Raw genomic sequence first — 13,150 nt, 5'->3', positions numbered from 1 at the left:
CAAATCACTTTCTTCTACTCTAAGATTCTCTTTTAGGTAGTCATTTCATTCAATGTTCAAACTCTCAGGGCTATATCAAGGGGTTTTCCCCTTCCTTTAAGATGATGTCTGCATCCAAAGGAAGGTCAATGTATGGTGGCAGCAGCAGGACAAGGAACTTATGATTTTTCTTGGAATATTCTGCATCTTGATGATTTATGGAGGCATCCAGTGGTAATGTCTGTTGTGGTAAGGCCTTTTCCCAGTATTATCCCTCTGCAATAATCCAAAGCTCCTTTGGTTTGTGTTCTTTGAATTTCCTCATCCTGCACCAGACCACTTCCAATTCATTAGTTGTCTCAGTGTCTTCTATCCCTTGCCACTCACAGGCTGTTGGCCATTGAAAATGTTATCACAGAATTATCTACATAGTTGTTTCTCCTGCTGATGCTGCCACACAGTGTGTTCAGTATATCATAATATCTCTTTCTATATTAGAACATGACCATAAAGATAGATCATCACCCAGTATGTTCAAAGCTCTCTCAATACATATATATATATATAGATTTCTGTTTTTGACCCTTTCAGGAATGGGGAATCTTCTCCCTAGTCTCATGTACTCAAAATATATCCCCTAGTACAGGAAGGATTTTTTCCTTCTTGGATGGAAAATCCATTATATGATATATTCTGCATGCACTTTTAAATTGTGGCTAATAATCTTTATTCTCAGAGCTTCAAGATAACTCTTGCTATATAATAGCATTTAAAAATAGATTTACAAATCTTCAGCTGAACCCATCTTTCAGGATCATTGTCCTTCTTAACTTAAGAAATGAACTTAAGAAATTTAAGCTTGAAATCCAAACTGAGCAAAGATACTTTTTTTGAGATTTTATTTATTTTTTATTTTAAATATATTTTCTTGATTATGCTATTACAGTTGTCCCATCCCCCCCCTTTATTCCTCTCTGACCTTCATCCCCCTCCTATCCGCATTACACAGCCCCTTAGTTCATGTCCATGGGTCATATATATAAGCTCTTTGGCTTCTACATTTCCCATACTATTCTTAACCTCCCCCTGTCTATTTTGTACCTACCATTCATGCTTCTTGTTCCCTGTACCTTTTCCCACATCCTCCCCCATCCCCCTCCCCACTGATAACCCTCCATGTTGTCTCCATTTCTGTGATTCTCTTCCTGTTCTAGTTGTTTGCTTAGTTTGCTTTTGTTTTTCTGGGTTCTGTTGTTGATATTTGTGAGTTTGTTATCATTTTACTGTTCATAATTTTTTATCTTCTTTTCTTTAGATAAGTCCCTTTAACATTTCCCATAATAAGGGCTTGGTGATGATGAACTGCTTTAACTTGACCTTGTCTGGGAAGCACTTTATCTGCCCTTCCATTCTAAATGATAGCTTTGCTGGATAGAGTAATTTTGGCTGTAAGTCCTTGAGCAAAGGTACTTTTGTTTTAGGTTGTATTTGAAGCCCTCACTCTACCCCTCCTCATCCTGCCACATTGATCTAATGGGTGAGGAGAAACAAAAATTTTTATTGAGAACGGAATACACATTATTTCCATATTTACATATATATCAGTTCCATTATATAAATACATCTTTCTCTTCAAATATTGACTACCTTTTATAGCATAATTTTGATGCAATAGACTGCCTTGTCCATGTTAGGCACTGGATACCCAATACAGAGGATTAGGAAGAAAACAGTCTTCATTTGTCAAGGAAAGTTTTTCAAATTGAAGAGTACTATTTGGCGTATCTTGGAATTTGTAGCCCCCTGTGAAAGTGATTAAGAGTATATACTGTCTCAAAGTGCTGGTGCATTAGATGGTGCAGTTATGTTTGATAATACATTGGAAGGGCATGTGAAGAATCACCCTAAGGTGGCTAAGACAAGAGTGTTGAAACTATCACTGGACAGAGATATGTAAACTCACATTTATTGTTATTCCAATAATTTCTCACTCAAGTTTCTTCTGAATTGGTCCTATCATTAATGATATAGAAATCAACTAGCAGTATTTGAGAGTAAAGGAATGTAATAATTTTATACTTATTGAAGAGATGGTTGATCCACAAACATTTCTGAATTTGCTACATTACAGGTTTCATTGCCTTCTAACATTATTTACCTCTATAGTTCATAAATCTTATTTTCTTTATGTTACAGGTTAGAAACTGAAACCCAGGGATAAAAAAGAAAAACAATTACTGTGTATCTTGTAGAATTTCTGCGCTACAATTCTGCTGAGATTTTAATTACAAAATAAATATCTATGTACAGCATTCATGTTTCATAGTCATAATATCATGAGGACATCATACAGCCACTTATGGTCATCCTAACTTTTTAAAGCTTGCAAGAGGCTGTAGAGAGCAGAAATTATTATTCAGATAAAATGTGGTGGGAGTGGAAAGGGAAGAAAATATGGGGAACATTCAAATAGTTTTGAGATTAATTTTCAGCTTTGGGAGTTTTAAAATATAATTAATACTTTTATATAAATCTAGATGTTACATAATTTTTTTTTTGAAAAACTACTTTATTGTGAGCTAGGAGACCTTGATCCTCAGCTCTGAGCCACCACAAAATAGATTGACTTCAACAAGTCAGTCAAACTATTTTGGGCCTCTGGTTTCCTTATGGATAAAAATGGGAACATTTAACTGTATAATCTATAAGTGCTCCCTTAATATTTAGTGAGTGTATGAGGAGTTCATATCCCACAGATCTATCATGTCTCTCCAAATCCCAGATACAATCAATCACTAAGTTCTGCTGACTATCCTAAATATTACTTAACTGTATCCGTATCCTTCCATCCCAGCTGCCATTCCCCTTATGGAGAGCCTCAATATGTTTCATCAGCCTCCTGATTGTGTTCACTGATTCTCTTGACCCCTTTCAATATCCCTTCTTTAATGGTGCCAGGGTGGTTTTTCTAAAGCACTATTGTTGACATCATACTCTAGGTTGACATCATACTCTGTGGTTCCTCTATTGCTGTAGTATAAAACATGACTTTTATGATCTGGCTCCCCATTTCTTTCTCCTCTTGCTCCTCATTTTCAATGATTGAACCAAGTTGTTCCTATCATTCTTCTGCTTAAAAACTGCAGAAATTATGTTAGAATTTCCAGTGCCTAGTCCAGGGCCTGTTTAGTAGGAGCTCAATAAAAGTTTGTAGACCATATTGAATAAATTTAGCTGTAAGTTTGGCTTTACAATGTCTATGTATCATGGCAATCACTCACTCTCAGGCTCTTCATTCAGAATCCCTAATATGGATAAGGTACCCTTCCTCGGTGCTTCATCAGCCCTATCCACTGACTCCTGTAGCAGCACTCATCACACTGGATCATAATTGTCTGCTTGTTTTTTTGCCTGCTCCTATAGACAATGAGCAACTTGGGAGCAGGACACAGGTATTGGTCATCATCTTAATCCCAATGCCTAGAGCGTGGCAGGTACTCAACAAATGAATGATTAAATGAATGAATGAAAAAAATGGTAAAAAAAAAAAGGACTCAGTTAAATAAATACCCTTTATATCACACTGGATGCTACTTTTGTCAATATAAGAGGTTAAATCCCTCATTTTAAAAAGAAAAAGAATATACCCTAATAGCAAATGTCCAGAAGAAAGGGTCCCTTGGCCCTCAGAACTCTGACTTCAGCCAGTTGATCCACTGAGGTACATTTAATGTATCTACAAGATAGATACATTTAATGACCACTGTGAGAGATTTCATCCCCAGAATAGGGAAAGGAAACAGTATTCCTTAAAGAATAGAGGAGAGCAGGAACTATGTGGCTTAGACACCTTGGGAAAGAAGGACAAATAATAAGAAACTGTCAGGCAGCCAAGGCTGAGAACCAGTTTCCATTGTGTGTTTATGTTGATTTTTGAAAATGAGAAGGTATTTATTTTACATGCTCTGGTAATTAAGCAAATAAAAACCTATATGACCAAAAAGTGAAGACTGATACATGAGTTCAATGAGAGCAGGGAAAATTACACTTGTGAAGGAAAAGATTCCATATGTTCTCCAATACCTAGGCACAACTGGGTGCCGCTTTAATGACTTTCCAAATGCACCCCGTTGCTCTTAAGTATGGAAGAACATATGGCATGTTTCCCCTTTAACTGTGAATTTCCTTGCTTTTGTCAGTTGGTGTCTCAAGCTTAATGTATTTTAATACAGCTTTTGTGGGTGTGAATACAGTCTGAAGTTAGTATTAGAGAGACCATGTTAATGGTATCTGCAGATGTTATCTCTTAGTCTTCCCCAAATATGCTGTGAAAATCTACATATAGAGGTCTAACTTTGAAAAATTGTTAATAAATGCCCTTCAAGAGTTTCCAAATTGTTCTTCTCAGCTCCAAACTTAGCATGGATGATAAATGGCTATTTAGTTGCCAATATAGCACAATATTTCAATTTCCTGCCTTCCCAAAGGTATTTGAAAGGTTGTACGAAGTTCATACTCACAGTATGTGTTGTCTACAACACTGTGATCTCCGACTGGCTAACTTTAACCAAAACCTTTTCAATTAACTCAACACATTCCTGGAAAAAAACAGCCCACTCTAAGCTCTGTACAAATATGTCTTTATTGATTTTCTTGGCAGAGACTCTATAAATTATGTTGAAATCTGTTCTTTAAGATGATATAGAAAAGGAAACACTGTCTTTGTTAAGGCAAACACTAAATGGACAGAATAATGATTAACATTTTATCTATAAAAAGTTACAGATTTAACTGTATTTTTTTTTCACAAAAAGTCTCTGAGTATGCTAAAGAAAATCTAAAGGAAAAGAAAAACAAATCCTCTATCATAGTCCTGCCACCCCCTGCAAATTAAATTGTTTTCATTTTTTCATCCCCTTCCAGTCCCTGTCCATATGCATATATAATTTTTACATAATTATACTCCCATTGTGAAAGGAATTTTGTAAACTGCTTTTTTTTTCTATTTAAAATTATGGCAATTGGATTCTTAAGAAAGCTATATAGCACATTCTTGTGGACAAATAGAGCAGAAAACTGAAACTCATATACTGAGATTTGCCAGACATCTAAAGCCCAGCATTTAAAAGTATAGAAAGGTCTCCAACTAGACTACATTGGCTCATTGTTTCCAAATCCTCATTTTAGGCAGGGGAGCCCAGAAAGGGCTTCTTGTGATTGCCCCATTATTCTGAGAGTCAGGCTTCCAAGAGAAAGGAGCCCATTTCAGGCCAGTGGTCAACTCCAGTGGGGGCTTAATATCATCCAAATAAAAGAAAACAAGGCTGTTTTCTGGTGAGCTACCATGAGGCTAACTGCAGAATGAGCGTTTCTGCACTGTATCACTTCTAGGAAACTTATTCCTTTCTGTTGACCTAGGACCTTATGCTTGCTACATTAAGTCTGAGGCTATAAGTCTAAGGCTATAATACTAAGGCTACCCTGGCTGGTGTAGCTCAGTTGATTGAGCACGGCTGCAAACCAAAGGGTTGCCGGTTTGATTCCCAGTCAGGGCACACGCCTGGGTTGTGGGCCAGGACCCCTGTGGGGGTCACATGAGAGTCAACCACACATTGATGTTTTTCTCTCTTTCTTTCTCCTTCCCATCCCCTCTCTCTAAAAAAAAATAAAAATTAAAAAAAAAAAAAAAGACTAAGGCTCACCCTGGCCACTGTGGCTCAGCTGGTTGGAGTGTTGTCCAGTAACCAAAAGGTCACTGGTTCAATTCCCAGATTGAACCAGTGCCTGGCTTGCTGTTGTGCTCTCTCTCTCTCTCTCTCTCTCTCTCTCTCTCTCTCTCTCTCAAATAACCCTTTTAAAAAAAAAGACTAAGGCTCATTTTAGGGATGCTGAATAGCAACAAACATACTAGTTAGTGTTGCAGATAGAAATTATGTTCACTTTTTAGAGTGACAGAATACCCAATTAAAGATTTATGCATGTAATAAAATATACAGTTAGTGGCTGTAATATTTTAAAAAGTACATAGATATGTGAGTTTAAAACAACCATGTGTTTCAGCAAAAATACAAACTCTGCTTAATATTTATTAGTTGGCTAATTCAGTAATTTTAATAGTTCACTTGAGGAAAAAATAAATATTTGATATTATTTTCACCAAATTAACAGTATTAGAGAAATTAAACCCAAGTTTGTGGGTTCTTTAAGTCCATATCCTTGAACCAATTCTCACTATCCTTTGTAGGATTTAACATCAGGCAACCCCTTCTGGATAATGCTGTGCCCCTTCAGCTAACTATGATGTTAACCAGAATGTGGATGGCAGCTGTTATGCTTGTTTTTATCAATGTCTGCAATATCAGATTTGGTAGTTTTGCTTAAAGAAATATGTCTCCTATACTATATTCTATTTCATTTTGATTGAAAATGTAACTTGTTCTACTCTAGAGTTATGGGCTAAGGCTAAATTTCAAAACTATTGTTTTGCTAACATTATGGTAAGCTGAAATGTACACAAGAATTGGTGAAACTTTCAGACAAGATGGAATAACCGTATTTAGGACATAATACTGCAGAGGTTCTTAAGCTCCTCTTCCCACTCAAGTATCCTTAACAAAAGAAGAGTGCAAACTCTCCAGGGGCTTGAAACAGTCTGTCACAAGTTTTAATTTCCTTTGAAGAATCTGTTTTTAATCTTAAAAAAATAGCCCTAACTGGTGCGGCTCAGTGGATTGAGCACCAGCATGTAAACCAAAGGGTCGCTGGTTTGATTCCCAGTCAGGGAACGCACCTGGGTTGCGGGCCAGGTCCCTGACTGGGGGCATGTGGGAGGCAATCAATCTATGTTTCTCTCTCACATTACTGTTTTTCTCCTTCTCTTTCTCCCTCCCTTGCCCTCTCTCTAAAAATAAATAAATAAAATCTAAAAAAATAATAGGTTTTTACATACTACTCTATGATATGTTCATATATGTTTTGACTTTTCAAAGTATTTTACATTGCCAGGTAAATTATGTAACTTTTCCTGTTAAGGAAAACAGATAGATGTTCCAGAAAAATGTCACACTTATTCCATGGCTTACTGTGGTTGCATGTGCCTCTTTGAAAGTACAACTTAGTGGTTTTAAGATTTTTACTTTTCAACTATTAAAAGAGGCTTTGCAATAATTTAAATACAAAGGAACATTAGATACCTGGAGCATTTTACCACTAAACTTCAGCCTTCCTGATTACTAATATGAGATAATACATACAATAATGCTTTCAATCAATCCTCAGTGTTATATTTGCATTCTAGTCTAGCATTTGTTGGCTTTTTGTACTTCCCTATGGAATTTTATACTTCAATCTTCCCCAGTAAACTCATTGCTAATGTGACTTTTTCATGTTAGAGTTTTAGACTGTGCTTTGAACTGAGACAGGCCTAGATTTAAATCACACTTCCATAACTGAATAGTCTTGTGACTCACCATTTCTGAAACTAAGTTTTCTCATCTGTGAAGTGGAAATAATAGTATTCATTTCCAAGAATTATTGTGGGGATTAAATGAAATGATGTATACAAAGCACCTGGCATGTAGGAGGTACCTCAATAGTGCTAGTTTCTCTTGCTATGTACCTCAATGTCCCCTAGTACATCTGGGCTGAATTCTCTTGCTATTCTTGTTCTTGGGCTCTGTGAGCTGGTGGAGTTGGGTAAGGGAAGTACTCTGGGTCTTTCCTGCTAGCATTCTCATTTTCCTCTTTTCTAGATGCAGGATGTGAAGTTCTTTCTTTTTCATTTGACAGCAACTGGGGGGTGCTGTACATTTTTCATGCTAAAAAACCAAAATCGATTTAGGTAAAAGTAATACCTTTCTGATGACATTTTGGGCTGAACCATGTGCCATTATAAAATTCCCAGGATTCTAGAATATTCTTTGATTGATGCCTTTGCATGTTAAAATATTAAATGTTCCTTATTTGAGTGGATTTTGATAATTTTTTTGAAAAATAGTGATTATTTGTTTTGGATAGTGATTAAAGATTTTCTCGGCAGTCCAACTTGAATCATATAATAATAACAATACCAACATTGTCTCAGACACTGTTTCGCGTGTCTTACAAATATTAATTCATTTAATCCTACCAGCACCCCTTTGAGAAGCAAGCTCTTTTTATCATCCTTACTTTATAAATGAAGAAACTGAGGCACAGAGAAATTGACTAACTTGCCTAAAGCCACATAGCTAGTAAGTAGAAGAACCGGGATTTGAACCCAGGAATTCTGCATTGCATTCAGAATCTATTCACACTTTCATGCACATGTGAACACATACATACAGAAGTCTGTGTGTATATGTTTGTGTGTGTGTGTGGAGAGAGAGAGAGAGACAGAGAGAGAGAGAAAATCTGGAAAAAGTCCAGCCATTATTACTATAATGAGAATGGTTTATGTGACAATGCTATAGTCTGGCAGCCAAGGAGAGTGGACTGGAATGTGCATAAATGAATAATGATGGCTTCACTTACTAGTCTTGGGGGCAGTAGATGCTGTTGATTGAACATGTGTACTGTGTGGCCATTGCATTCAACATGACTGAGCGAGTAGAGCAATGAATCTGCATCAGATTTTGCACGAAGCATGAACATTGCTCTGTGGAAACTATCCAGATGATTCAGAAGTCTGCACCTATGGGCAACTGATGATTGGCAGCTTCATCATGACAATGTGCCCACTTATGCATCACGTCTCATGCAGAGATTTTTGGGAAAATGTCAAATCACATAGGTGACTCAGCTCCCTTGCCCCCCCCCCAACCCAGAACCCAGATTTGGTGCCCTTCAACTTCTGGCTTTTCCCAAAATTAAAATCACCTTTGAAAGGGAAGAGTTTTCAGACCACTGATGAGATTCAAGAAAATATGACAGGTCAGCTTATGGCGATTGGAACTGTATGAGGTCCCAAGGTGCCTACTTTGAAGGGGACTGAGGCATCATTGTCCTATGTACAATGTTCCTTTTATCTTGTATCTTCTTCAGAAATGTTTCTATTTTTCATATTACATGGCTGGATACCTTCTAGACAGACCATATATATATTGTCCATGTCCATGGGTCATTCATACATGTTCTTTGACTAGTCCCTTCCTGTTCTTTCCACCATTCCCCCCACACCTGACCCCAATAGCTGCAGTCCATTCCATGTTTCCATGTCTCTGGTTCTGTTTTGCTCCTTAGTTTATTTTGTTCATTATATTCCTCTTATAAGTGAGATCATATGGTATTTGTGTTTCACCGACTGGCTTATTTTACTTAGCATGATAGTCTCCAGTCCCATTCATGCTGTTTCAAAAGCATGCAATTTGTCTTTTCTTTCTGCTGCATAGTATTCCAGTGTATAAATGTACCACAGTTTTTTAAAGTATATTTTATTGATTATGCTGTTACAGTTGTTCCAATTTTTTCCTCCCCTTTATCCCCAATCTGCCCTACAGGCCTATGGGCACTCCTTTGTATATAACTCTCTCCTTTCCTCTTGCTGCTTTTAAGATTCTCTCCTTATCTTTAATCTTAGGTAACTTAATTATAATGAGCCTTCACGTGTTCCTCTTTGGGTCCAATTTCTTTGGGACTCTGGGCTTCCTGGACTTCCTGGAAGTCTATTTCCTTTGCCACAATGAGGAAGATTTCCTTTATTATTTTTTCAAACAAGTTTTCAATTCCTTGCTCTTGTTCTTCTCCTTCTGGCACCCCTTGATTCTGATATTAGAGCACTTAAAGTTGTCCCATAGGTTCCTAAGTTCTTCTCATTTTTTTGAATTCTTATTTCTTCATTCTGTTCTGGTTGGATGTTTATTTCTTCCTTTTGTTCCAAATCATTGATTTGAGTCCCGGTTCCCTTCCCTTCACTGTTGGTTCCCTGTATATTTTGCTTTATTTCACTTCGTGCAGCCTTTATTTCTTCCTTCAGTTTGCAACAAAGCTCAGTCAGTTCTGTGAGCATCCTGATTACCAGTGTTTTGATCTCTGCATCAGATAGGTTGTCTATCTCCTCGTCACTTAGCTCTTTTTCTGGAATTTGATCTATTTTTTATTTGGGCCATATTTCTTTGTCTCAGCACACCTGTTAAGTTGTAAGGTGGCAGAGCCTTAGGTATTTGTCAGAGTAGGGCAACCCTCTTTGCTGCATTGTGAAGCTGGGGAGTGGGGTCAAAAAGGGAACAATGCTGCTCGCTTGCTCCTCTCTAGCCCCACTTCCTAACAAACTCTCCTGTGAGACTGGGAGTTTCTCCCACCATTGCATCCCCCACAGTGTTTTACAGCTAGAGGTTTGGAGTCTTTAGTTTCCCATTCAGCCAGCTCCACCTCGCCCACGTGGTCCACTGCCTACTGTACTTCCTCTCCACTCTGCTGCCCATCTCCCAACTCAGTCCTCCTACTGGACTGGGTGAATGTTTCTTTAACTCCTTGGTAGTTGGGGTTCCATGCAGTTTGATTTTCTGGCACTTCTAGTTGTTTATTGTTTTTAAATTGGTTGTTATCCTTCTTTTTGTTGTGCAAGGAAGTGAAGCCTTTCTACCGACACCTCCATCTTGGCTGGAGCCAGGAACTCTGTACCACAGTTTTTGAATCCATTCACCTATTGATGACCACTTAGGCTGTTTCTAACACTTGGTTATTGTAAATATCACTGTAATGAACATAGGGGTGCATAATTTCTTTTGAATTGGTGTTTCAGGATTCTTTGGCATACTCCCAGCAATGGAATTGCTGGGTCAAAAGGTAGTTCCATTTTAAATTTTTTTGAGAAAATTCCATGCTGTTTTCCACAGTGGCTGCATCAATCTGCATTCACACCAACAGTGCACGAAGGTTCCCTTTTCTCCACATCCTTGCCAGCAGTTTGTTGATTTATTAATGTAGTTATTCTGTCAGGTGTGAGGTGATATCTCATTGGTTTTAATTTGCACCTTTCTGATGGGTAGTGATATTGAGCATATTTTCATATGTCTATGGGACATCTGTATGTCTTCCTTGGAGAAGTGTCTATTCAGGTACTTTGCCCATATTTTAATTGGGTTGTTTGACTCCCTGGTGCTTAGTTGGATGTGTTCTTCATATGTTTTGGAGATTAAACCCTTGTCTGATACATCATTCGCAAATATGTTCTCCCATAGGGTCAGTTCCCTTTTCATTTTGATTGTGATTTCTCTAGCTATACAGAAGCTTTGTACTTTGATGTAGTCCCATTTATTTGTTTTCCTTTATTTCCCTTGCCCTAGAAGATATATCATCAAAAATACTGCTATGTGGGATATCTGAAATTTTACTGCCTATGTTTCCTGCTAGGACTTTTACAGTGTCACAACTTATATTTTAAGTCTTTTATCCATTTTGAATTTGTTCTGGTGTGAGTTAGTGGCCTCATTTCATTTTTTTTTTGCATGCACCAGTCCAGTTCTCCCAACACCATTTATTGAAGAGACTATTTTTCTCCATTATATTTTTAATGCCCCCTTTGTCAAATATTAATTGATCATAGAGACATGGGTTTATTTCTGAGCTATCTATTCGGTTTCATTGATCTATATGTCTATTTTTATGCCAGTACTGGATTGTTCTGATCACAGTGGTTTTGTAGTATTGTTTTATATTAGGTATTATGATCCCTCCAACTTTAGTCTTCTTTCTCAAGATGGCTGAGGCTATTTGGGGTCTTTTTCAGTTCCATATAAATTTTTGGAGTACTTGTTCTAGATCAGGGAAATATGCCATTGGTATTTTAGTAGGAATTGTGTTGAATCTATTGATTGCTTTGGGTATTATGGACATTGTAATGTTAATTCTTCGAATCTATGAAGACAATATATGCTTCCATTTATTTGTATTTTCCTCAATTTTTTCTTCAGTGTTTTATAATTTTCCAAGTACAGGTCTTTTACCTCCTTGGTTAAATTTATTCCTAGGTACTTTATTTTTATTGTTGCTATAGTACATGCCATTTCCCCCCTAGTTTCTTTTTCAGATAGTTCATTGTTGGTTTGCAAAAATACAATAAATTTCTGAATATTCACTTTGTATCTTGCTACTTTGCCAAATTCATTTATTAAGTCAAATACTTTTCTGGTGGAAATACAGGGTTTTCTATGTACACTATCATATTGTCTGCAAATAATAACAGTTCTACTTTTTCCTTTCCAATTTGGATGCCTTTTATTTCTTTTGGTTGTCTGATTGCTGTGGCTAGAATTTCTAGTACAATGTTGAATCAGAGTGGTGAGAGTAGACACCCTTATCTTTTCTTTGTATTTTCCTGATCTTAAGGAAGAAGATTTTTAGTTTTTGACCATTGAGTTTGATGTTGGCAGTAGGTATCCCATATGTGGCGTTCATTATATTGAGGTACGCTCCCACTATTCCCACTTTGCTGAGTGTTTTTATCATAAATGGGTGCTGGATTTTATCAATAACTTTTCAGCATCATTGGGATGATCATGTGTTTTATTTTTTACAACTTTGAATTACTTTATTGTTGTTCAGTTGCAATTGTCTGCATTTTCTTCCCACCTCTCCCCACTACCCTATCCAAACCCACCTCCCTCCCTTGCTTCCACCATCCCCCTTGGTTTGGTTCATGTGTCCTTTATAATAGTTCATGAAAACCTTTCTCTATACTGTCCCCCCCCTCCTCCCCTCTGGCTATTGTTAGATTGTTCTTAATTTCAATGACTATGGTTATATTTTGTTTGCTTTTTCTTCTGTTGATTATGTTCCAATTAAAGGTGAGATCATATGGTATTTGTCCCTCATTGCCTGGCTTATTTCACTTACCATAATGCTCTCCAGTTCCATCCATGCTGTCACAAAGGAGAGGAGCTCCTTCTTTCTCTCTGCTGCAATGAATTCCATTGTGTAAATGTACCATACTTTTTTGGTCCACTCATTTGCTGATCGGTACTTAGGTTGCTTCCAGCACTTGGCAATTGTAAATTGTGCTGCTATGAACATTGGGGTGCATAGGTTCTTTTGGATTGGTGTTTCAGGGTTCTTAGGGTATAATCCCAACAGTGGAATTGCTGGGTCAAAAGGCAGTTCCATTTTTAGTTTTCTGAGGAAATTCTATACTGTTTTCCACAGTGGCAGCACCAGTCTGCATTCCCACCAACAGTGCACTAGGGTTCCCTTTTCT

Source organism: Desmodus rotundus, chromosome X (assembly GCF_022682495.2).
Source record: "Desmodus rotundus isolate HL8 chromosome X, HLdesRot8A.1, whole genome shotgun sequence".
NCBI lineage: Eukaryota > Metazoa > Chordata > Mammalia > Chiroptera > Phyllostomidae > Desmodus > Desmodus rotundus.
Note: the sequence above shows the minus strand (reverse complement) of the source record.